The 24,888-nt window shown below is 44.1% G+C and overlaps 1 protein-coding gene across 4 annotated transcripts in view; it reads left to right on the forward strand.

Annotated features, from left to right (window-relative positions):
* Nucleotides 1-24,888, forward strand: part of OSBPL5 (oxysterol binding protein like 5) — a 204,592-nt gene that overhangs the window by 91,188 nt on the left and 88,516 nt on the right. The window contains exon 1 of one of the 4 annotated variants that reach the window (XM_080595139.1): nucleotides 8,063-24,814. The exons of the other annotated variants lie outside the window; for them this stretch is intronic. The gene's annotated coding sequence lies outside the window, so the exon portion shown is untranslated. Of the gene's footprint in view, nucleotides 1-8,062; nucleotides 24,815-24,888 lie in introns of those variants that run through there. 4 annotated transcript variants of the gene reach the window in all.

A 24,888-nucleotide genomic window follows, 5' to 3' on the forward strand; every position in this document is an offset into this window, starting at 1 on the left:
TGGCCTGCGTGCTGTGTGGGAGCCTGGAGGAGACAGGCTGTCTGAGGACCTTTCACAAGTGGGGTGTAAGATTTCTAGGGCTGAAGTGCTGTGGGCTGTCACTTTGCTTCCAAGTTTGGCCCCAGCAGAGTGGGACACTTGTTTTGTGATCACAGAGGTCATTGCTGACCTGCAAACGTCAGAGCTTAGTTTTGTTCTTGTGGGTCTTCTGTGCTCCAGGACAAACTAGAGGGCTTTTTACCTTCCCCAAACCGGAGTTCAATATTTGTGTTCTCTTGTAGCTAACAGCTGAACTTATGGCAGACAGTGCTCCAGTGCTTTTTCAGTGTAGTTATTACCCACAAAGATTGCAGGGGAAATGTAGAATACTGAAAATTGTCTTGGCAGCAAAGTACACAAAGAGCAGACTTTCATTTATAAACTTAATCTCTAAATAAGCTTTTTCCTTTTAGACTTGGAATCTTTCCTGTGTTGATTCATCTTAGGTAAGAAAGGGTGGGTAGATAAAAGTTTGTTTTTCTAGTTCTTGTTCCGTCTCACCTGTCTTCAACTCCCCTGAGTTAGCTCAATGTGCACAAGTTCCTTCTGTGGAAGGAAGTGTGTGTACCTAACCACCTCCACTCCTGGTTTTTGTTTTTTGTTTTGTATGAACGTAAATGCTGGTTTCCCCTTTACCAGGAGGCAGGGCGTGAGCGCTGTGCAGCTCTCCAAGGGAGTGGCAGAGAGAAGTGGCTGTGTGGTTGTTAGAGGCTGGCTGTCCAGCACTGAAGGGTGCATAGGAGTGGCTTTTTCTGAGCAAGCTGGCAATGTTGGCAATTTTCTTCTCAGAAATATCATGTGAGCCCCCATTTCAAATGCCAGCATCCCTTTCCAGTAAGTCAAAGGAAACCCAGTAGCTCTTGTTTCCAGGATGAGACACGTAAAGGGAAGAGTATTTCTGGGAAGATATTCAGTAAAAGCTTCATGTCTGAGGATAACTTTAGGGGAAGAAAAGAGGATTTTTCTCCTGCACCTCTACCACTATGCTAATATAGTCTGTAGAAGATTGGCTGTGTTGTGTGTAAAGCTTGAAGTCGCTGTGAGTCACATTAGCATGGTCAAATTGAACTCAGATTGAGCTATTCTGATTATTTCTTATGCATCTTAACACAGTGTCAGAGGCCATGCCAGTGCAATTAAACCCTCATCTTCCTAGGCTGTGTAAAAGCCCAGTTTGTTGCAGTCCATGCCCCTAAGAATTCCCATTTTGGAGCCCAGTCCTGATGTCCCTCCTCCAGCAGTGGGGCACTTGAAAAGTCCTGCATCATTCAGCTTGAAGGCCAGAAATCTGCGCCCGTGTTCCTTTCTGTAGGAGGGCAAAAATTCCCTACCAGCCCAAAAGGGAAAATGGTAACCAGTGTTAGACTTGGGTGTGGGTGGAAGAGGCCGGGCAGCTGCTGTGCAGTTGCCGTGCGTCCCTGTCAGTACTCGTGCCTTAACATTACAGCGTGTTTTCGGCTTGGCCTTGGATGGGGAGTTGTTTGCCATGTGAACCATTTGCTCATACCTTTCTAAGCCAGGAAGCTTTAAACATCTAACCATGCCAGAACTTGCGTCAGCTCTGTGCAACACTCCTAAAACCTTTAACGGCCTCTGAAAGAGGGCAGGAGCTCAGCAGCATCTCATCTACTTCCAGAGCTTTCTTTTGCAAGAACACCCTCTGCAGGAGCTTCTCTCCATCCCCTGGGAGGTTACTGCCCTGTCTGCCAAGAAGATGCACTGTCAGGCCTTCAGACCTCCACGAGCACCCCATATATCACCAGACCTGTGGGATAAGGGTTGTAGAGGTGTTAGTGGGACCATTCCAGCTGACCTCAGTTCCCAAATCCTCTGCTCATGAAGTTCTTACTGGTGTAAAATGTCGTGTGGATCAGAAGCAGCTCTCAGCCTTCAGCTGAAAAGGTTATGTTTTACTAACAGCTTGAGCTTTCCATGTTTTCCTAATGTTGGGCAAACCTGGTGCAAATGTCACTAGGACAACCAGGAGCACTGACTGATAACCTCACAACATCCTGCAGCAGAAGCTGCAAGAGCATTAAAATTAAGAAAGCTCCTGAGGGGTGGTGCTGGAGCCCCCTCTTCAGCACTCTGTGTGCCATGCAAACAGTATTGCAAGTAATTGGTTGCTGTGAGGAAACGCTGCAATCCTTTTTTTCCTTTAATCTGCAGGGTTTTGTTTGAAATAGTTTATTATTTTGGCAATTGGCAAGTAGAAAGTTGCTCCTGCTGGGCTGGACCAGGCTGGTGTAGTCTAAGTTGTTGCTTGTCGACTCATCCTTGCACAACTCCCAGGAAAATGTACTGCAGGCTCTGCTCCATCTGGCTGCATGCCCTGTCCTCTGTGAGGCACAAACTGAATTAAGAAACAATCTTCATCTTCTACTGTCTGGCTGTTGCTGCTCAGTCAAACGCTGTCAGAAACCAGTTTAAACACAGACCCCAAACTTGATTATGCCAAGTAAAAATGGGCCCTAGGAAGTGATATCTTTGTAGCTGAAGGCTGGAGGTGGTGTTGGTTTTTCCCACCTTTAGTGCCCACTTCTGGATATGAGCACAGTCTGTGTTCCAGGCAGACTTGCTCAGTAATAAATACTTCCATGTATTTGGGTGCCTGAATTGGCAGCAGGACTCCTGGAGATCCTGGCTTACTCTTGAGAATTAAAATCTGGAAAATATGTCTGACTTTTGTCAGCATACTTATAAACAACTCCTAGCTGTATGTGGGATGGGGCTCTCTTAGCTTTGAGTTCACCATCCTTTGTTTGCTATCTCTCGGACTTGATGGAAAGCAAATCTCCTTTTCCTCGATCTGCATTATAAAAGGAAGCTCCTTTGTTATGTGTCTGCAGTTCTGTTTTTTTTTCTGGACCTCTCCATACATGTTATCTCCACACTGTAACTGCTGCGGAACAAAGGCTCCTCTCCCCTTTTGTGTTTTTGACAGCACCAGCATTAAGCCTCCCCAGGGTGAGACAAGTGGTGCTGAGCAGAGGCTGCGCTGCGACCCATCCGGGCACCGGCATCAGAGCATCTCTGCAGCTTTGGGGCTAAGCTAACTCAAGGTAGATCCAAAATACAGATACAGCTGGCAAACTTCTGGGTGAACAGCGCTCTTCCTCACACCCCTCTGTCATATCTGCACCAGCTCTGTTAACTGAGGCATGCTTTGAGGAGCAGAAATGTTAAAATGCACTTAATAGTGATATAGCTTCTCTATTTCTTTCCCCCCTCTGTTCATCTCAGAAATAGGCAGTGAGTGGTTGGATCCTGGTGTTGCTATGGTGAGTTTTAAAATACACCTTTGATCGTAGTTGATAGGTGCCAGCCAGCATATTAATTCCAAGCTGTCCATATGGTTTCAGACCAAAATACTTGTGATTTTTTTTTGCAACTCTTCACTTTATTGAAGCTTAGCCTGCTAGCTCACAGCCTACCATGTCTTATTGTGCAGCTCTGTAAGAAGTCTGATCAGGTTTGATATTTCCTTTTCTCAGTAGAGCAGTGGCTGGCAGAATTAAATCTGAATTTCTTTGCGTTTCTAAAGGTAGCAGTCAGGTCACTGTATCTTCCTCAGAGCTGGCGTTGGCAATTTCTTTTTAAGAGTAAGGCTAAAAGCTACATCATGAGGCAAGAAAGGAGAAAAAACTCTGAGGTGAAATGCGAGGTACTGCAAGTATGGGCTTAGTGATTTAAATTTTGTGCCCTCATCTCTTGTTTTTTAGCCTTCCTGTTGCAATGTTCACTCACACTGAAGTGCACGTATTTGCAGAAGTGATTTTACTGAAATCAGGAGCCCTTTTATGTGAACAAGTGTTTGCTGATGTGAATAAATCACATAGTTGAGCCCTGGCGTTTGTCTTGATCTATTATGTAGTGCTGGGGAAGAGTTGTTGTGCTCGTTATTGACTCCTCCAGCCAATTCAGCAGCAGAATTAATTGGGAGGAACCATGTTTGATTTTCCTTTGGTAACAGCTGTGAGTAAAGGCCCTAATGATAGACATCGCGCTGCATGCAGATCAGTGTCACACGAAGGTGTACCCTTGATGTTCAAGTGCAAGGAGAGAAAATGAAGGCTTTGGAGGGGTGATGGGAGGAACTGGAAAGCATTCCTCATTAGAGCCTGGCTGCAGAAGAGGAGCAAAGCCTGGGCTCCCTTGCACTGCACAGAGGCTGAGCACAGCGACTGCTCAGTTAATTAATCAAAGTGGCAGCATAACTGTTGTAATTTCCCTGTCATCTGTTTGTTTGGGGAGAATTAAAAAATAAAAATCCCCCCTCGTTCTCCTTGTGTACTTCTACATGCTGTTCTCACCAGGTTATTTTTTTCTGCCAGGGTTTTCTCCGTGTTGAATAGCCTGAAATTGCCACTGCAGAGTAGGGGTGCCACAGTGCTTTGCCGTGTGGGGCCTGGTTCGCTGTGCTAAATGTCTTCTAGGCTACTGCAAAAGGCAGAGTGTCTGCACCCTGAGAGCCTGAAACCCAGGTGGAACTGGAGTCCGTGAAACAGCATTGCCAGGTTAGCAAGCACTTCATGTACGGTACTTAGCTGGTAACTGCTCAGGAAGAGTGAGGAGGCAGGTGAGTGAGGTTGTTTGGCTTAAGGTCAGCCTCTTTAGGTGAAGCATTTTAGTGAAGGAGTAGTTTTTGCTTGATACTTCTGCTGATGCCATCATTAACGAACACGGAAAGGACCCTTTCTGCTCATGGGCTTCAGGATTATGTCTGGAGGGTTTTGCTGAAGTCTGTGGCTTCAGTTATTCTCCTGTAGCTCTAGCTTTTTAATGTAAATTTGGTGAAATGAGACATGGAGAGTGCTCCCCTAAAAATCAGTAGCAGAACTCTTGCTACAGGAGAAGGAGACAAGATCAGATGGTTTGGGCCTAGCAAGCGCAGTTAAACCTACAAAATGATTCAGCCTGAAGTATCTGAAGTGGCAGCTCACCCTATCTGTCTTCATGTTGACTAAGGAGGAGCCCATAGCTCCAAGGCCTGACTGTACCACCCAGGTCTCCTCACTGAATTGAAACCAGAGGCCCTGCCAGAGTCAGCGGGGCTTGGGCATCACCCAATTTTATGCAAATATCTCAGAAGTAATTAAAGCATTTTATAAATTGCCTGTACTGCTTGGAAGTGATGCAGGAATGACTCTGTTCATGCCTAAGTGTGGGGGCAAGTGCTTGAATTTGGAAACACTTTGTCAGAAATCAGCATTTTCCCCTCTGCTTGAGGGAAGCCTGGCCCCCATTTCAAAACTGCTGCTGCACAGCAAGGTTTGCTGGGTGGCGCGTTTGTGGCCTTCAACCTCACTTCTCCTGCAGCGGTCAAATGCCTCCTACTTCCAAAAATATTTTGCTGTCCTGTGTGGTTTTATACAAATACAACTGAAAAGTCAAGTGACAGGGAACATGGTGCTCAGTCACTTTCTGTAACTTATGCTCTGGTTTATCCACCGAGGCAGCCCACGTACCCTAGAGAACAGTCTGAATCTGTGTGAGCGGAGATCCGATAGCATTCTGTCGTGGCTTATTGGGTCGGAGGGCTTAACCAGCTATTAGAAAATGATATTAGGAAATCTGACTTGCAAAGGGACTCTGTTCAGAGTTTTGAATCTTTTGTCAGCTCTAATAGAATATTCAAGAGGAAGTTTGCAATTTCACTCTAATCCTTCTGGTTTTATTTCTCATTTTTGTGCTTGCTTTTCTGCCAAGCAATTGCCCACTGCAGCTATTTGCTGGGACTTGCTTATCTAGGCTTCTGTTATTATCCGGGTTGAGTATTATTATTTATTTGTATGGTAATACCTAGTGCTTCTGATCTGGGATCAAAGCCCCATTGTGCTAGATATTACACAGACCTAGTTTATTTAAAACCACAAGTATTCACTGTCTCAGGAATGTACAGTTTTACCTTAAAAAGACAAGAAGGGTTGGAAAAAGGTAACAGGAAAACAGTCACATGTAATTTAATGAACAATGGTCAGGGCACTCCAGCTGTCTTGGCTTGAAATGACAGAGGCTTGTGCCTGCAAAACAAAAAATGACATTGGCTAGAAAATGGTGATTTCCCCAGTAAAGGGCATTCATCAAACTGTTTTTCTGGTTGCCTTAGGAAAATAAGTTCAGTTCAGAATGGGCTTTGCTACTGTTTGCAGGACCACAGCCATCTTCACCCGTCAGTGGGTACAAGAGGCTTCTTCAGCCAGAAATTAGGAAATCCCAGATGAGTTTGCATGATACACTTTGGTAAAATGTATCCTCTGAATTTGGACCTGGCCGGAGCGTCTCCTAGTGGCTTGCAAGAGGCTACATCACTGACTTCAAAGGCATGAAGTTGTTATAGTTTTTGGATGAATCTGACTATTCAGCAAGCGCTGAGCTGGCCGGTAGCATCATCCCAGGCTGGGAGCTGGCTGGTTGGGGTGCAGCCCTGCTGAGAGGGAGCACGTTAAATAGGAGCAGATGTGAACGTGGCAGGCTGTGTGCTGGACTGTGCTATGAGCATCCCCAGCGGTTGGGAAGAGGTTAATATTTTGTTCTACCCCTTTCCCCAGCCACTTCAAGGGGGTTATGGAAAAGCTGGAGGGGCCCAAGCCTGCTGTGTGCAGTGGGCAGGAAAAGTGGTGAGTTGGAGACGCTTCTGGAGTACCACAGTGAAAGGAGAATGTGTCCTAGCAAGCACCAAATCTGGGAATTTCCCCTCCTGTGGGACTGGAGGCCTTAAACGGTGTCTTCCTCACCTTAAATGCCTTCTCAGCAAGCCTGCCTGTACTGGTGGGATTTGTCCATCCAAGCCTGGTGGTGTCCTTGGAGAACTTCAGCTTGTGCATAATCAGCCTTAATAGGAGGGTGCCTAAAGCTTGTGGGGTCAGGTTTGTTTTGTTTGCTGTCTTGTTTTAGGATTTTTTGCTCTTTTTTTTGGAACAACAGTGTGTTTTTCTTGCCAGCAAGGAGGCAAACCTCTCTTCCACCTTGGAACTGCACAGCCCGCACTTTTGTTTTTCTGCTGGCTCCCACACTTGGCTTTTTGTTGTTGCTGCTGGTGAGCTTAATTGCAGAGATGTGCCAGGCTTAGCAGACAGATCCAAATTTAGGTCCCTCCGCCTTTGAGCAGAACAGAAGGTCTACAGAAGGCATTTTTTAGGGTAGCTATTCAGAATAGCTAATAACAGAGGCTTATTGGCTTCACTTTAGTCAGCACAGCATCCCTGGACCCAGCCGTGCCAGGCAGTTGGCTTTTCTTTGCACCTCTGTGACTTGCCATGGTGATGGCCCAAGGTGGCAGTGGTCCTAGGGAGAATCCCGGAGCAGAAGCCTGCAGCTGGGGCTGAAGTGTGACGAGTTGTTTTTACTTCTCAAGGCTCTGGATTGTCTCACCCCATCCAGGCTTGTTTCCTTGCTTAACTTACATATTTGTTTCTATGTCTTTTGAAATGATGCATTTCCTTTTTTTTTCCATGTTCCTTGTGAAGTGCTGGTCCAGTGAGTTTTGTTCCAGCCTGGCAGAGAAAGGTGTGTCCTGAGCAGAAGCTGGCATAAAAGTGTGTAGTGGAGATCATTTCCCTAATGCAGACTAGACTAGGATACACCTTTGCAGGGACTGTAGCCAGGAGGGTTGTGTTATGTAGCCATTAGGGTGCTTTGAATTGCAGAGTACTTGGAGATAGGAGCTGGGGCGTGTGAACAATTGGAGAGCTCTTACTGGCTTGTGTGGATAGAGTTGAGAAGCAAGAGGAAAGGGGCTGAAAACGAACAGGCTGATGAGAAACTTCGTATGGCCCATAACTAACTGTGCGCCTGCTTCTGCAAGACAGTTGTCTTTTGTGTGTGTTGTAAAGTAGCTTTATTTTAAAACTGGGTGAAAGTTACATGCTTATTACTTGAAGTCATTTGTCTTCAGGTTTAACATCTGAGCTGCAGGTGAAGTCACAGCTTCCCCCGTCTTGTCCTGGAAGCTCACTTTAAAAGGTACTCTGTAATGTGCAGTTGCTTAACTTCACCTTGTGTTGTTTGGTACTACAGTGATGGTAAACCTACTCCACAAGTCTGCCCATAGGTGGGTCTGGTTACTGTACTTCTCCTTTGATTTTTGAGTAGCTAATATTTGAGCTAGCCAAAGCTGAGCAAATGTATTGCGTTATCATTTATTGTTTTATTTCATACTCAAGCCTCCTTCAATTCTTTCATTAAAGACATGTGAGCCTGACAGCCTGCCAGGCTGCATAGTTGCTGTGCAGGTGAGTAGCACCCCATGCCAAAGCTGCACCCACCTTCCTCTCCTTCCAAAATACCCCTCTGGCTCTGGAAACGCTTGGCTTCTGTAGCTGCTCCTGGGCAACTTGTGCATACTACATCTTTCGAAGTCCTCTAGAGTTCATTTTCAGTGGGGGAAAAGAGACCCAAATGTTCTTGTATCTAAAAATTCTTGTGCCAATCCTTTACGTGGTTTTTTGAAAGCATACGTTTGGCCAGAAAATAACAAAATAGGCTTTGAATTTTGCCTCACATGCTGAGGGTCTGTGGGAGGAAGATGGTAGTAGCTACCTGAATGATTTCCAATGTTACATGTAAGTCTTGGGTAGAATTAAACTGCTCTGAAATGAGCTACTTGCCACACGAACGATATGGTAATGGGCCCAGGGTGCTGAAGAATGCTTTGTCAGGATTTGGGAGAATACCCACCTGGACCATTATCTCTTGTGCCTTTTGCTTCTTGTTCTTGCATCATAAAGTTCCTGCCTATGGCCCTAACCTCACTGAGTGCAACATGGGAAACAGTTAAGGATGCTTTTAGGACTGTGAGGCATTTCAGTGCGGTGATAAATGATAGAAACATCTCTTGACCTGCCCATAGTTAAGAATCTTGCCTTTGTTTGGTGCTAGTTACTCTGTGCCTCTTCTTCCCTTGCTGAAATGCTCACTCTTGAGGACACAGTTGTGAAAAGGAGCTGGGAGTGTGGCTGGTTTGTCTCTATCAGCCAGCTGCTAGGCTCGAAGGGGGGAATTTGGGGTAGGTTGGATAAAGGCATGAAGGCTCAGAGTCCTCCCCCTAAACTTCAGGCACTTTAATGAGCTGTGAGGGGTGTGGGGCTGTTGCTGGTCTCCGGGCATCTCTCAAAGGTAATTCCAAGCAGGGGTACCTGGAATGAGGTCACAAATCGGGACCTGAGTGCATCATCTTCAGGCCATTAGCTCCAGCCTAATCAGCAGGGACCAGAGAGCCATCTCATTTTGGGGTCAAATACCCACTTTTCTTGTGTTTCTACCCTCAGGTTGTTAAAACTATTTTGTAACACCTCAGCCATTCATTAAGCAAACAATCTAGTTCTGATTTTAATTTCTGTGGCTGAATTTAATTGTGCACAAGCCCTGGTGCACGGGAAGCTTATAGACACATCTGTGATTGCCTCTCAGCGGGCTCGCTGGTACTTATGCCGCAATACTGTTAGTACTAGCGGGGACAGACTAATGCCTTCCTGCTTAAACCTGTCAAGGAATCTGTTAATGGGGTGGCCTACTTCCAAATTGCAAAGAGGAGCAAAAGCTCATCAGACAGTGTAAATGGTGATAATTTCAGCAAATGCTTTCTGTATAAGGAGATTGATGTTTTAAGTGTCTCAGCAAATTGGTAATAATGATCAGCAATTCTCTACCATTCTTCACAAAGGAACAGATCTTTGATGAAAGAAGCAATTAAGTGCAGCCACCTTCTGGACTGAGCTAATGCAGACTTTTCCCATTGTCCTGATAGTTAACTGCTAGACCTACAAGTCGTGTTTAATGAGCTTTCTGCTTCCAGACCAGCAAGGAGCCTGCAATGAAGCTGGAGAAATGTGAACAGCATTTATAGCAAGCTTCTACTGTGGCTTCAAATATGCTGGACAAAGCTGTGTTTGCCTTGTAGTCAAAACGGGATGAATCAAGAGATGAGCAACAATTCTGCAGCAGCTGCTGTTCCCGTTGTGCTGTTTGCTCATTTTACAGGTAGTGACAGCAGAACGAACATCAGCTGGATCCCTAGTGCAGCATATGGAAACATTTCAGCTTCCATGTCAGTGTGCATCTGGCTTTGTACTCATAGATGTGAAGAAGAGATCTGAATTGAAGATAAAACAATTCTAGGCTGTGCGGAAGCTTTAGTATAGGATTCCTTTTGCTTTGCTGCAGGAGATGTTATTAGTGTGGTCTCCGTGTTGCAGTAGTGCTTGGACAGCTTCACCGGCCCAGCTTCAAGACAAACTGAAGGCCCTGGTTGAGTAGGGAAAGCTGGGGAGCAGTTTGCAGACCAGCACTCTGTATAACAAAAGTCAGTTTCCTGGTTTGGTCTCCTCCTAAGTCTGTGTGAGCTTCTTGCACCCAATGTCCTTTCAGAGGATGATACTACTTTGTGAAGAACTGGGATGCTGTTAGCTTCTCCTGATAGCCTCAAGGTCCCGCCTTGGGAAAGACAGCAATTATTATCCACACTAATACTAGGCATCCTCTTGTGGACCTCTGCTTTGCCTGCAGTCTAATGAGTATCAGGCTGTTGAGCCATCCTTAGACAGAGCGGTACCTTTGATCACTGCTGTCTTTCCATGAGCATATTCCAGCTCTGATTCATCTTGTCTAAGGTTAGAGGACCAGAACTTCATGTAGCATTTGATGTGTGAATTAGCTGTGGATTTACTGCAGTGGTGTAATGTTGTCTTCTGTACTTTTTTGTAGTAATTCATATTGTTTGTCTTTTGACTGTCGGGCTCTGAGCTGTTGCTATCAAAGCATAATTTTTTGTAAACAGTTACAACTGTATAGCAACTGGGAGTACTTCAGCAAGGGTACTTCACCAGTTCTTTGGGCAGTGCTTCTATTGACTCTCTTGACTATCTTTATGTTGTTACCTTATTTTTTTTTTTTGCATAGTTGCTTGACCTCTTTTTGGAGTCATTTTGTAGCATATCAAACAATGCTGCTCCCAGCATAGGCTCCTAATGAACTTTACTGATTACCTTCTTCCACTGCTAACAACTTAGTCCTATCCTGTGAAGCAATTTCTATCTTTTGAAAAAATTAGTTTTTTGTTTAAGCACTTGAGGGATTTAGCTTTCAAGAGTGTTAGGTGAAGGACTTTGTCACAACACTTTTTGAAATCTAGATCATATTAGATGGATCACTTCTGTCTACACAGCTGCTTGCTTATTTGGGGAAATCCAGGAGGTTTGGAAGGCCTGACTGGCCCTTACAGCAGCTGTGTTGACTCTACAACAAGGTTGCATTTACCTGGGTGTCTGTCCTTTTGTAATCTTCACAAAGTTGCCAGGTACAAATGTTAGTCATGCAGACTTGTAGTTCCTCCAGTCCTCGCAAAATCTCTTCTAAAAGCTTCATATTTTTAATTTTCTAGTAATCTAGCTATCTCAACTGAGTTCCCTTAAAATTCTTAAGTGAATGGCATCTAGTCCTGACTTTGTTACTGTTCATTTTTCCTGTTTGTCCCAGAAGCCCTCTTGTGATCGTTGAAATTTAAGATAGGTCCTGAAAGACGTGACTGTGGCATCTCCCTTGTTTCTTTTGCAATTAGATCTATGGAGGTTTTAATGGGTATGTTTATTTGAAACAGCTTGTAGATTAATTCTCTTGTAAAGAATATCAAGATACTAGCTATGTTTTTTCCCCTATTTGTAACATTTAATTCTAAAGTCATTTCACCCCTCTTTAAAAAGAGGGGAAAAAAAACATCTCATTTACACTTAGGCTGTTTTTTGTTGCTGCAGCACAGCAAAGGATCTTAAAATCTGGAAAATTACGTTTGTTTCTTTACACTGTGAGGTCAGTTGAAAGTAATTGCTGCTGTAAACAAGAATTACACCCCATTGTTTTCATCTGTCTGACAAGACAAAGAATCTTTTAATAGAGATATGTAGTACTGGAAATGTTTGTAGAAGTCACTCTGCTCTAAATCTTAATCACACTTAAAGAAAAATCAGGTGCTGCTGTTTCCTGACTTATGCTTTCAAGTCAGCTCATATAGGTATGATTTATTTCTCTCCTGTGTTTTCCCAGTGCTGTCTGATAAGATATCTATATTTTGGTTATGATGGAGGGCTGAACTTAGTGCAGGCAGCCTTACGGATCACATTGGTGCTGTGAGGACAGCTTATAGCTTTTCACATTGATTTCTCTGTGTCATTATAATCTTGTCGGCATGTTTCCTTCCCCTGGAGGTATGCAGAAATGTAAGCATTAACGTAAATCTCTGAATTTCCAGGAGCTGAAGCCATTGAATTTTGTATGGAACTAGATTTGTTCCCATCTCATCTGTTTTAACACCATGTTTTCAAAATGGAACCCAAATCAGATGATGAGCAGGCAGGTAAATGATGCTTCAGCATGCAAGGAGTTTTCTTCCCTCGATTCAGATTTCAAACTGTAGCATTTCAGTTCTTCTGCAAGTCCTAGCACAATAGGAAATACTGAATTGCTGGTTGAGTGAAAAAGCATTCTCTAGGCTTCCTCAGCACCTGAGCTGTTGTAACAATCAGCACTCTTAGTTTGTTGTCCATTTTTTTATGACTTCAATTGTCAAGTTTTTGTCATGAGCTAGAAGCCTATATATTTTTAATGAAAGCCAGTATGGTTCCTGTTTCTGTGTCTCCAAGAGCACAGACTTGAGGCAATATCGCAAATCCCTTTCAGCTGGAAATGAAGTGGCAAGCCTTCACAACAAAGTAAATACTACACTTCCAACACTATTTGTTGAATGTATATATTGCCTTATAACCCCAGTCTCTGAGCTTTTCAGGAGTAAAGTAATACAGGATGTTAAGGGTTGGGCGCCTTGGAGCTGACATGTCCTCATCTGTATGGTAGGTAGTTGTATAAAATCTGTTGGCTTTCAGAAGTGCTGACTCCTGCAATAGCTGCTGGAGTCAGTGAAATCTGCAGCTGCTCTAACTTCTGAAAACCAGCCTTGTTTAGTTCAGGTGAGCAGATGTGGAGTTAGGCACGTACAGCTGGGCATCACGTTCTGGAATTAGGACTGCGTTATTCTTACCCCTCAGTCTGCATCCCCTGTTGTGTTCACCTGTAGTTTGGTCTCACATCCACTGAAGCCAATAACAAAATTCCTTTTTTTCTTTCCCCTGGTATCGCGTGGTTTGACTATTTACTTTTGCATCCTTGAATGTAAGATCCAGCAAGGCAAAGAGGAAGACTCCCACTGATGTTGAAAAGGCCAGATCCTTTCACTTTTATCACCTGTGGGAAGTTATATAAAAAGGAAATTGTTGATAATTTTCCTGAAGTCCCCTTTGCTTTCAGAGGTCATTCCATTTTTGTAATCTGGCCAACACCAAGATAACTTTGGTACTAGCTGGGTGTTATTAGCTTTGTTTTAGTGCAGCAAAGTTACTAGAGTTGGTTTTGGTTATATACTTGTGTTTTTAAAACTTAACAGGAGGCACTGGGAAGAAAGGTAGGCATCCTGATCTGGGCACATCAACTGGAAGAAAAGAAAATCTAGCTTAAAGTTGCAGTTTTCCTTTCAGTGCAGCGTTAGGCTGAATAAGAGCCTCAAACTGTATTTAAAATCCAGTTGAAATCCATTTTCCCAGACTAGACATGAAGACTGAAAATACTTAGCATTTAGGTTGTCGTAGAAACACTGACTGAAGGTGAGAAAGTTTCAAGGCTACATGTGCCTAATAATATCCCAGAACTCACATAAGTTCTAGGCCTTTATGTACTGAAGGCTAGTGTTGATGACAATTTTACATCCTGACTTGAGGCAAGCAGTCCTACTCAGCGTGTTCCCAGTGTACGTGCTAAAGTTTGGTCTATGTAAGCTGCATTAGTCTACATCCTGCTAACCTGCGGTGTGTTCAGGTACTTCAGTGTTCCACTGAGCTGGAATATTTCAGCACACAATTGAATATGTTGCTAAACTGCTGCCCTAGTAAGGTGTGATAAATTGAGTTCATGTAATTTCGGAGCAAAACACTGCAATGAATACTTCAGAGAAAGATACTTCTGGATCATTTTATGCCAAAAGTTGTGTTAGGGGACTTTAGCTGTTTTGTTGCATTGTCACTTTCTTGTGCTGTTCTCATTCTAGTTTTTAATTGAGACATTTCTTGAGACTATTCTTTTGTTGAGTCAAACGTTTATTGATCCTAAGGCACCTCACAATCTATTTATTTTCAGCTGAGGACATTGTTTCAAACAATTGGTCTCAAGATTTATTTCCCCACTTTCCTATTTTCATTTCATTAGGTGTAAATGCAGAGTCATGACTTCTCTCCTCAGACCGAAGCCTTTAGTGTCCTTTCTTCTTGGTTTCCATTTGATTACAACTACATCAGGAACATTTTTTTGAAATCTGGTCTCCAAATCTGTGTCTTTCTTTCACTGAGTGAAGGATATTCTCCTGGAAAATCCACTGAGTCAAAAAGGATCCACAGATGTGGACAAGTAAAGACTTTTTCAAACTTCAAGGTAACCTTAATTCAGGTTATGTAGCCTTAAATCTGTTATGTTACTTGAAGTCATAGAGAAGTTCCTGGCTTGGCGAATTGTGCTGAGCTGTTTGAAATTAGGGTCTTATGTATTCTCTCCACCTGGACATCCGAGTTGCTAGTTGCTTTTGACCCTGATATATCAGAAATGGCCCCATCTTTTCAAACTGAGGAATATTACATACTCTTAAATAACTAGGTAAGGCTGTTAGTTACATTCAGAGAAGCATGGGGGCTGTTTCAAACTTGTCATTCTTGATTTCAAACTAAGTCTCTATTCATAGGTAAAGAAAGAAAACTGTCTATTTGACAGATTTTTTTGGATGGCAGCTCTGGGGGGTGGTAGAAAGGCAGGGAGGATGTGCACCAGACCAGCTGTGCCCATCTCTGCAGTCAGCGGGGTTGTCTTATAGGGCAGTTCAGACCAGGGCTGGCAGGCTTTTCTGAGCCATCATCTGCAGGAGGTGATTGCTGATTCCATGCCCAGACTACAGCCAGCTTTTGTAATTATGCTCCTAAATCTCGCTGACACCTTCCACCACAGGTACTTGCTCCCCAGCCTCCCAGATCATCCTAGCTGTTTTGACACACGCTATTTAGTGGTAAGCACCAGGCCCAGCCTCTTTCATAGAAGTTCAGTAATTGTTGCAAATCAGTGCACATACAGCTTGCGATTGCAGTTTATAGTTCTGAAATGAGCCCTTGAAAATGCTTTTAAGCAAGGATATGGGCAAAAATGAATCATATCTCTTTGAGCTCTCCTGCTGGGCTAGTTAAAACAGTGCCTGGTGTCTTCCCTTACACAGTCCTGTCATCTTCCTGAGCATTTTGTTGTGCTGTATCTTCTGGATGTTGATGGATGAGCTCTGGACTATCTTGTTACTGCAGATGCAAAAGGTACTGTTCCCTGCTCTCTGCCTATTTCTTTCCTGGGAGTGCAGGATCCATAGCAGAAATAGCAGAAAGAAATGTGCTTCAGTAGAAAATCTAGCATCTCAGCCTAAAAACACTTCTTAAGTTGCCACAAGGAGATTCTTAAAAGCAGGTCAGTTAGTGCCCCTGTTTAAGATGGGACACAACTGCAGTGTTAATGTTATGTTCTTGGATATACCAATGTAAAGCTTGATTGATTTTTTTTCTTAGGCTGCCTCTTTTGATTTTGATGAGGCATGGAGAAAGCTGAAGTGGCACCTGCTGGAGCTTTTGCTCCCCTGGGTGTTTGGTCTTGGAGAAAACGTGAACCGTTTGTGCCTTGACCTGAGTATGGCATCAAGTCACATCTTTTATTAAACCGTTCTTAGAAAATGCCATTTTTTGCAAGCTACATCAACTAGATCAAATTATCTGGTGGGATCAAGATGCATTCTAAATGAGCACCAAGACAGGGAGGCTTCTCTTACTGTCGACAGTACGATTCCAGCTGACTTGAGTGGACCAAGAACCAACTTCATGCTCCTGTCTCAGAAGGGTGTCTTGCAAAATTGTTGCTTTCCTTCTCCTGTCGTGTTAGACCTGGGATCACCGGTGTTTTTCTGTAGGCCCTGACACTGGGAACTGGGAGACTGCACAGAATTGCAACCAACGCTGCAACATCTTGAGTATTTTGAGTCTTACTTGAAAAACAGGAAGGAAATAAAAGAACAGAGGAATTGTGTTTTAAAATCTTTTTTGTGTTTTAGGGTAGCCTCGTGAGTTTTACAGTTTGATTCATGAGTCTGTTGTGCTGTGGCTTGGCAGTTCTGTGAGCATGCGGGAGTCTCCTGGCAATCACAGGGAGTCACGCTGAAGGACAAATACAGCCTCATAATTATTCTAGTCTTTCTGTGCAAGGAAAATGCCTCAGTGTCTGGAACTGCATAGTTTCCGAGTTTCTATGATGCTCCCCTTCTTGTCTTGTGACATTTCCAGCAGGAATGCAGAGCAGTGTTGGCCAGCCAGCTACGTATTCTGGGCAGATTGCTCTTCCTTAGTGCTATGGTACTGTGTAACGGGATGTCGTTTCTTTTCTGGAACAAAAGGAAGCTTCCATCTGGAAAAGGAAGCTTATGGGTGGCTGGGCTTTTTAAATAGAGGTTCTATCCTGTGAGTGCTTGTTGCACAGAGCAGTCATGGCCCAGGATCTCAATGAAGAGCTGTCAAACCTGGCTTCGCTGTGAAGTCTGGATTTTTCCTGATGCAGGGCAGCCTTCCTGCAGACATCCCACGAATCCTGCACCTTAGAGTGTGGGGCTCTAATTCTAGGCCTGGTCTTGACAATTTTTTTTCTTTGGGTCTTCCCCAGAGCTTTGAACAGCGAGTCAGTGGCAGCACCTCTGATCCATACTGTTTATCGATCCCAGGTGATGGAGGGTGGTTTCAGGGCACCATGTAAAGGATTCATTGCGTTGTAGTGAACAAAGCATCTTACCTCTTAAATCAGAGAGCCCAGGAAAAATTCGCGCTGCTGTCTGTTCAGGACAGTGTTGGAAGAGGAGCTGCCCACTGTGGCCTTAACAGACTGTGACAGCAGCACAAATCATGACCTAGAGGACAGTAATTGTAGCCAAATTCTTCCCTTACTGCTTCTATCGGCAGAATTTTCCATGTCACAGACGTGACTTTTGGCTGACACCTGTACTCTCCTTCTCTTCTGCTTCTATGCCTCCAGTCACATCTTTTCTTTACACACCCTGTTGTGTTATATTTCTGGTTCGAAGCCCCTTCACATGGCAGCAAGGAGATCTGCTCTCAGAGTACTTAAGAAAACTCCCTGCAAAGAGCAACTTGGCCTTTATAAGAGATGTCTGTCAATCCAGACACTAAACAGGTAATGACTTGGGATCTTGCCAGCAAGCCCCTTTCCTTTGCCCTGAGTAATGAGATAATGTTTTGCATTAACTCTGTCTTAGGCTGGCAAATCCTAGGAGAAGAATCTGCAAATGTATTTGTGGAGTTGGTAAAACACTGTTAACGTAGATATCTGGCCACGGAGAGACTTGCATGGCGTTTACAGGCTTAGGGTTTGTTTTGGAATTGGTTTTGGTAATCAGGAATAACAGGGAGAAACTGAGAGCTGGGAGACTTTCTGGCTGTGATTCGAGAAGGGATAATAGAACAGATAATTTGGGCCAGATACAGCAGATTACTTAGGTTCTTAATTTTCAGTGAAGTGGGAAAGCCATTGAAACACAGATTCGTTCTAATGAAATAAGTGGTGAAATTAAGAATGTAAATAGCTTGTTGAATATGGGCCCTACTATGGTTTATGAGGAAAGTAGATGAGAAAGTTGTCACATTAAAAACATGTCCTTCTTGTAGTAACAAAAAATAAACAAAACCAAAAGCAAAATATCATCTCTTCCCAGTTTTGGACAAAAACAAAAAGAATAAAAGATACCTCCTGGCTTTGGGAACCTGTGCTAAGTTTCAGCCAAAGAGGAATGTTACTTGCATCAGGTAAAGACCAAGTTCCAAATTTCAGACAATGAGTCCTCCTCATGGAAATGTTGATCTGGTCCTAAATACGATTTTAGAAATTAGACATTACTAAAAAGAACATAGCCAAGTCTCTTTAAAGTGGTCCTAATGGTCTGCATTAGATGGCAGAAATGCAGACATTAAACCTTTAATCATTTTCACGAAGAGGAGAGTTTCACAGATGTGCAGCTCTGAGATTCTGAGCAGCTTTTAGGAAATATTTAAATTTGACCACCAAAGACTTTTTGCTCTTTTTAAACATACATAACCAGGAGAAGACCAGAAAGTCTTTTTGTGTAAATAACTTGTCTCAAAATTTATGCTGATGTGATCTTAGCAGAGACAAACATCTCTGTGTAAACTGAAATACAGTGTGAGCTAAGGGAGGGAAGATGAATTTCAGCCAAAGATAAATATAAACAGTGCATTTCAAGGCTTAGCAGGAGGTATTTCTGGTTGCAGCCTAATAGGTGACTGTCTTGGTGGTTGCAGCATTTTTTTGGCTTCGGCTGAATGGGTGAAGATGCTTCTCCTGGGATTTTTTTTTCCAGTTTCAGAGTCCTGCTGCTTTGAGCATCTTTGCAATTGCTGAGCAGTGCACACATTCCTGCTCATTTTGAGGGCACTTGTCATGCATGTGTCACACATCCAGGCCATCCATCAGTCCTTGCAGAACGAGAGCATAAATCATTTACAAATTAATAGGCTGAGACACTATATAGTGCTATAGATGGTGTGTAAAGTTTTGTTAATGTGCCATTGAAAGAGCTACTTGAATGCATTTTATTTTTCCAGAGGTTTCCTGGATTTAATGGACAAAACCTGTAATAAAATAAATGCCAGTAGTCAGCAAATCAGGTTTTTTGCTGTCAGTTCTGCTTATCTGTAACATAAGGCGCCTCTTGGAATATGTTTAGATGGATCAGGTCCTCGGATGATTGAATTCAGCCTAATTCCTCTGAAATGAGAAATTCAGTGGGCGATTTAAGAGCCAGACCAAACTGCAGCTGAAAATGATTTGGCACGTCTGTCCATAAGCTTCTATAAGGTGCTTAAAACTCCTCAACTGGTGTCAATGACACGCAGATGTGTAGAAGCCGGGCATTGAGTTGCTCCGCATGGTGCGAGCTGGAGGTCTGGCTCACCAAAGCTGGCAGTCACGGGTACTGAGGATGCATACCCAGGTACCATGGGACAAAATTTCTTCAAGCACTAATCTGATGCTAGTATCTGTGTCCTCTTCTCCATGTGTACATGTATATGCATCTTCGTATATGAGAAAAAAGGAGAGATGCACTGTACTTCAATGAGCTTATTTTATTTGCATGGCTGCACCAACCAGAGTTGGGTGTCAAAGGGGACAGGAGGAAAGGAGTTGGGAGCATTGTTTTGCCCCCAAGGGAGCCGTGCTGAGTTGGTTATTAGGCGCAAACAACTTCAGAATGGTGGGAATTGTCCAATAAGCCTAATACATCTGGGAAGATTGTTAGTTTGTCCTCTCGTGATGTGCTCCAGGAATGGACTCGGTGAGATCGCTGGTGTGTTCTCCTATTAGTTTGCCTTTCTATTGCAGCAAAGCTGATGGGCTGACAGCACTGGCCTTTTGGAGGAGATGATGAATGAAGGGTAGAAAACAGCAGTCCCAGACACTGCTAGGTCACAGCTGCTAGCAAGCAGAGAGTTGGTCCTGCTGCAGGACCAAAATGGAGGTGTCTCGAGTTCAGCATGAGTCATGCAAAACAAATTCTGCTATTCTAAGTGAATGACTTTCCTTTTTGCACTTTATCCAAACCAAATCAAAAAGCCACATCAACGGGAAAGAAAATGTTTCAAGTCACGAAGCGAGCTGGGCACCAAAAGGGGTCTATTTAATCACTTGCATGTGTTGAATGGGGAAAAAAACAAAGTAAGTCACTTGCAGTAGCAGATGTTTTCAAGACTTTCCCAGAGCATGTTTTTTTTTTTCCCAATGTTTGTGTGCGACTGCACTGTAATTGGTGTCACAGCTTTTCCTGGTCACTGTCCTGCTAAGGAAGTGAAGTCTGTACCTGAGAGATGTGGTCTGGGCTCTTGTCCTGGGGAGTTCATGTCGTAGCCTAGACCTGCTACATAACATAGGCAGCAGCAGAGTGCTGGCAGGCCAGAAAGCAGCAAAAAATCACCCTGAAACTTGGAGGGCTGACTGGGGGAAGGACCAGCTGTGTCTTGCAGCCAAATCCATCCCAAGAGCCTTGTCAGACCACTGAAGATAACTGGGTCATAAAACACAGTAGCCACCGGGGGAGCTCTACAGCCAAAGACTAGTCTGGAATGGTGGCCTTGCGATGGGAAATAAAAAAAAATCCTGGACTGAAATCTCTATTTGAAGCTTATTGGGAGCTTGAAGGACTGGCATGCTGGTGTGACTGGCCTGGTTTGAACATCCTACCACTCCTCTGTACCATAACGCATGCTGCTTACCGCTGGTTCTCGTTTTCAGTTTTCCCTTTTGTCTTCATCAGTTCAGACATTTTCCAAGCTGCGTGGCAGCAAAACTGCTCCTGGTCACCACGTCACTTGGCTTTTTGTTAGCAAATAAAGTTGCTTGCGTGGTCAGGCAGCCTGTGTTCTGGACTGAGCTGTTTGGTTGGGTGTCACCATGTGCTGCTGCTCCAGAAAACTGCGTTGAAAGCCAGAGAAGTCCAAGGAGGCTTTTCTTGTCCGCTGCTGCCCAAACTGCTGTTGCTGGGTGTTAGTCACAGTCCTCACGTGTGTGCATTTATATATGGCAACCGTATCCTGACCTTCCTCTCAGCCCTGCATGTCTTCATTTGGGGTTGTAGAGTAGCTCTTACCCAAGAAGAGGATTGGGATCACTGCATGTAGAACTGTTCTCGTTTCATTTGTAGGGCTCATTATGCTGTGGAGCAATCTCAGCTGCTTGCAAGGGGTGGGACAGGCGGTTAGGGAAATGAATCCACTTTGTTTTAGCTGCCTTTTTCCTCCCAGTACCTTCCATCATTGGCAGGAACCTCTTTGTCTCAGGCAGTATGTTGAAAACGAGCCTGAAGTTGGTCTTGCTGCTGTTCTAGGAGAGCCGTCGTGTATCGAACAGCAGTACCTTTTGCAGGGATTTTTCTTGTCTGATGGTGTGCAGATACTGTTTGTTTAGGTTTAGTCATTCTGTGCGAGGCAAGGCTGTGGGAATGTCAGCTTGCTTTCTGAAATGCCAGCCTTTCTTGGAGAGCTCTCGCTTTGCTTTCCATCCAGATCTGTTGGTGCGTTTGGGGAATTGCTAGCTGAGGGTATTTCTGTATGAATACATACCTACTGATCAGCTATTTACGAAAAATGGCTGCTTTGCATAATTTTTTTTGCATATTTTCTCATTCCTTTTAAAATCAGCTTACATAATCTGCATAACAGTTATCAGACTATGACAAACATGAATTGTAAAATCACGGAAAATACCTCTTTCAGTGACGCACGGGGCTATTTCCCTCTGTTCGGTTCTGGTGTCTTCTGAAACCAGAGAAGTTCCCCCACGAAGAAGTGGTGGGTTCTGATCTGCTCGCTTTAAAAATAGCGTGGCGCAGCGTGCAGTTTTGCTTCTGCAGCTTCCTCTGTGTGTAGCTCCGAGCTGACAAGATGCTAGTTTAGGAAATTGCAAGCTTGGATATCTGGCCGTTATCAAAATGCCAGTGCTAAAATTGGTGAGCACATGCTAAAAGAGTTGAAAATGTGAGAAGGCCTCTTACAGGATTAAGTCCGTTTGCTTTCAAGAGGAAGATAAATTCCAGTAAAGGCTTTTCCCCAGCTTTAAAATGATACTGGAACGATTAGTGCCGAAAAGCTACTTCCAACTTCCCCTGTGCTTGCTCACCTGGACAGTTACTGAACTGGAAAAACAAAATGTGTGATCACTTTTGAGTTTCTGAAGTGACAAAATGCCGCTTTCCCCCATTTTTGCATTTATAAATTTGAAAAATACAGAAAACTTGTCTGCAAAAATTTGCATGGCTTTCAGCAAGGGCAGGCACCTGGAACTGTCTGTAGGAAGTTGTTCTGGGGGTGTAAATTTTTAATGAGCCATGTTCCTGCTCTTCATATGGCAGAGGTACGAGTCCTGCATGGTCTCAGTGGGCATGTGGCTGAGCCAAAACACAGCTGTGCTTACTTCAGCCCTCACACATCCAGGTGCCCCAGGATATGCTGCTATGGGTATGTGAGAACAGCACGTAGATGCCCCTGTCAGCTTATGGTTTGTAATCAAAGGGGGAAACTTAGCAATAGGCCCCTCTTCTGCAAACATTTCCATGCTCGAGTAAGTTCTCTGGTGTGACTAGAGGCAGGAAAGCCTGGAGGGTTTTGTTTTTTTAACCTTGGGGAGTTTTAGTTTGAAAAACAATCTGACGGGACTCCCTCCTTTGTCTTGGACACAGCCTGCGTAGGTTTCTTTTCTGTCACTCAACATTCCTGCAGGAGCAAAGTAGACAAGGAAAATTTAACATATGCAGAGGCCTGTATACATAACGTGTTAGATTCAGCTGTAGGTATAGACACGGATGAAACTCAGAGGAAAGATCACAGAACTGAAGTTATTCATCACTGTAAAACCAGAAATGAAGAAAAGATGTGGAGGTTAGCCCCAGTTTAATAAAATCATTTGTGTGCCCCCTTGAAATGCTGTATCTTGGCTAGAAACCCCTCAAGGTGCAAACTGTCGTGCAGCATTTTATACAGGCAGGCAAGATGAATGATGAACTCCAGGTACTGGGTTTCTATAGTGATCTTGTTTATCTTTCTCTGTTTACTTCCTTTATATTGTTTCATTACACCACAAAGAGATCCACGTGTTGTACCTGAATCTTATCTATCCCCAAAGTTGCTGCTAGCCTATTTAAGGTTTTACTTGTTTATTTGCTGAGTGACAGCAAATTGAGAACTTTCTCCTCGGTGGTTGCTTTGAAAAATGGTGATGCAATCCCTGCCCCTTCCCCTGCTCCAGCTGCGAGAAGCTCAGGCTGCTGTGCTGGCTGACCCTCCAGGCAGTGTGCCTGGGGCAGTCCATTCAGTACCCTGTGATGGGAAGGGGTAATGAGAGAGGGGGACTTAATGGGGTATGCCAGGCATCTGCGAGATGGGGTTCACAGCTGCAGGTTGGAGCGTATTATGCCTTCAGCTTGATTGATCTGTTCATTTCTTGAACTCTGTACCCACGAAGGGTGCATGGCAGTGCTCAGGACTGCAGTACTCAATTTATTTGCAGACAGATGACAATATTCAAAGCTGTGCGTATGCTTTTCTGCTGCCCTGCCTTGCCAGTGTACCTTATCTTTTGAACTGGAAGGATCACAGGACTGGTGGGAGCACAGATTGCAAGTACTGGGAGCCAGCTTGTGCTCTGCTGAGATTATTAGGGGATTTGCCACTGGGCTGGGAGTGAATGGCATCGGGTCCTAGGCTGTGGTCTTGAAGACGTAGCTCTGATCACATCTTCCCTGGTACCTTACTCCACCTGAACTCAATATGCCCTCAGGGCCTTGCCTTGGTGTTCTGTGTTAGCAGTAGGGAAGGCTCAGTGTGGAAGATGAGCCTCTTGTCCCACCTGCAGGTGTTTGAGCTGTTGGTGGCTTGTTTGGGATCTGCTGAGCTAGGTTCAGCTGCTCTGGATTTTACCTTCCTTCACCCCCTGCCTCGAAGTGGCTGTGCCAGCAGTGGACTCCTGAGCCCCTTCAGTGGTGGGATGGAAAGCTGGAGTGTAACCTAAAGCTTTCAAAGGGAAGATCTCTTGCTAGCATGCAAAAACCACAACATCTCAACTCATTCACAGAAATCACTGATTATATCTGGCTGAAATATCTTTTGAGCAGGCCCCAAGGTGACTGAGATCAGTGAATTTCAGCACAAATTGTTGAAATTCAGTTGAGTAGCAGTCCTTTGCTGGGAAGTTTTGGGTAACTCTAATTATAAGCTGTTGTAGCGATGTTAATAAGTTTGTCTACTGCTGCCCATGGCACTCGTGTTCTCAGTGTAAATAAATGAGTCAGATTAAGCATTAGGAAAAACCATGTAACAGTCGAGATGATGAATCACCGCAAGAAGCTGTGAAGGAAAAGCTGTGCACTTTTCCTCACTGGAGGTCTTGAAAAGCAAGTTGGAGAAATACCTGCCAGACATGACCTGGGTATACTGTGTTGCTTTAGACAGAAAAATGAGGAAAAAATGTAGTGCAGGATTCGAGCTCTCTTCCAGCCTGGGATGGTAAGATAACAAATTCATTATAAACTAACCATTTCACATACCGTTCTTCTGTCTCTCTCATTTCTCCATAATGAATGTTGCCTTAAGTGGTAACTTGCTTTCTCTTGATGGCCCTTATTAAAAAAGCACTGTAACTATGGTTAATTAGCCTTCCCTGCAAGGTGCAGTAGATTACAGTAGATTAAAGACGCCAGTAAGTGAGAAAGCTTCAGAAAGCCCAACAAATAGGCTGTGCTCTGCTGAATACCCTTGTGGCTTTGTGCAGGTATTGGCAGCTGTTATGGAACAGAGCAGAGATTGCCCTGTTTGAAGGAAGCATTTGGGTGAAACAGGGATCAGCTGCTCTTTGTTGCCATGTGCCTACCAAATGGAAACCTTGTGGGACAGCTGCATCTGCGTGATGACTGGCTGGTGATCAGAGTTTTGGTAGTACTCCTGAGGGTAAAGACTGTAATTAGCCTGGTGCTGGAGAGCCAGAGAGAGACAGAGGTAGTGATTTTGGATCACATCTTTGGATCCTCCTGGAAGAGGAGAAAAGCACTGCTGGGATCCTTACTGGATGTACAGTTCTCCAGAGTCTGTTGCAGGTGGGGCATGATTTATAGCAACCATAAAGCAGCAATAAGGCTGCTTTAAAGTGCTCTGGGGTTGAATTTGCCAT

This window comes from Anser brachyrhynchus (assembly GCF_964034855.1).
Source record: "Anser brachyrhynchus genome assembly, chromosome: 5".
Taxonomy (NCBI): domain Eukaryota; kingdom Metazoa; phylum Chordata; class Aves; order Anseriformes; family Anatidae; genus Anser; species Anser brachyrhynchus.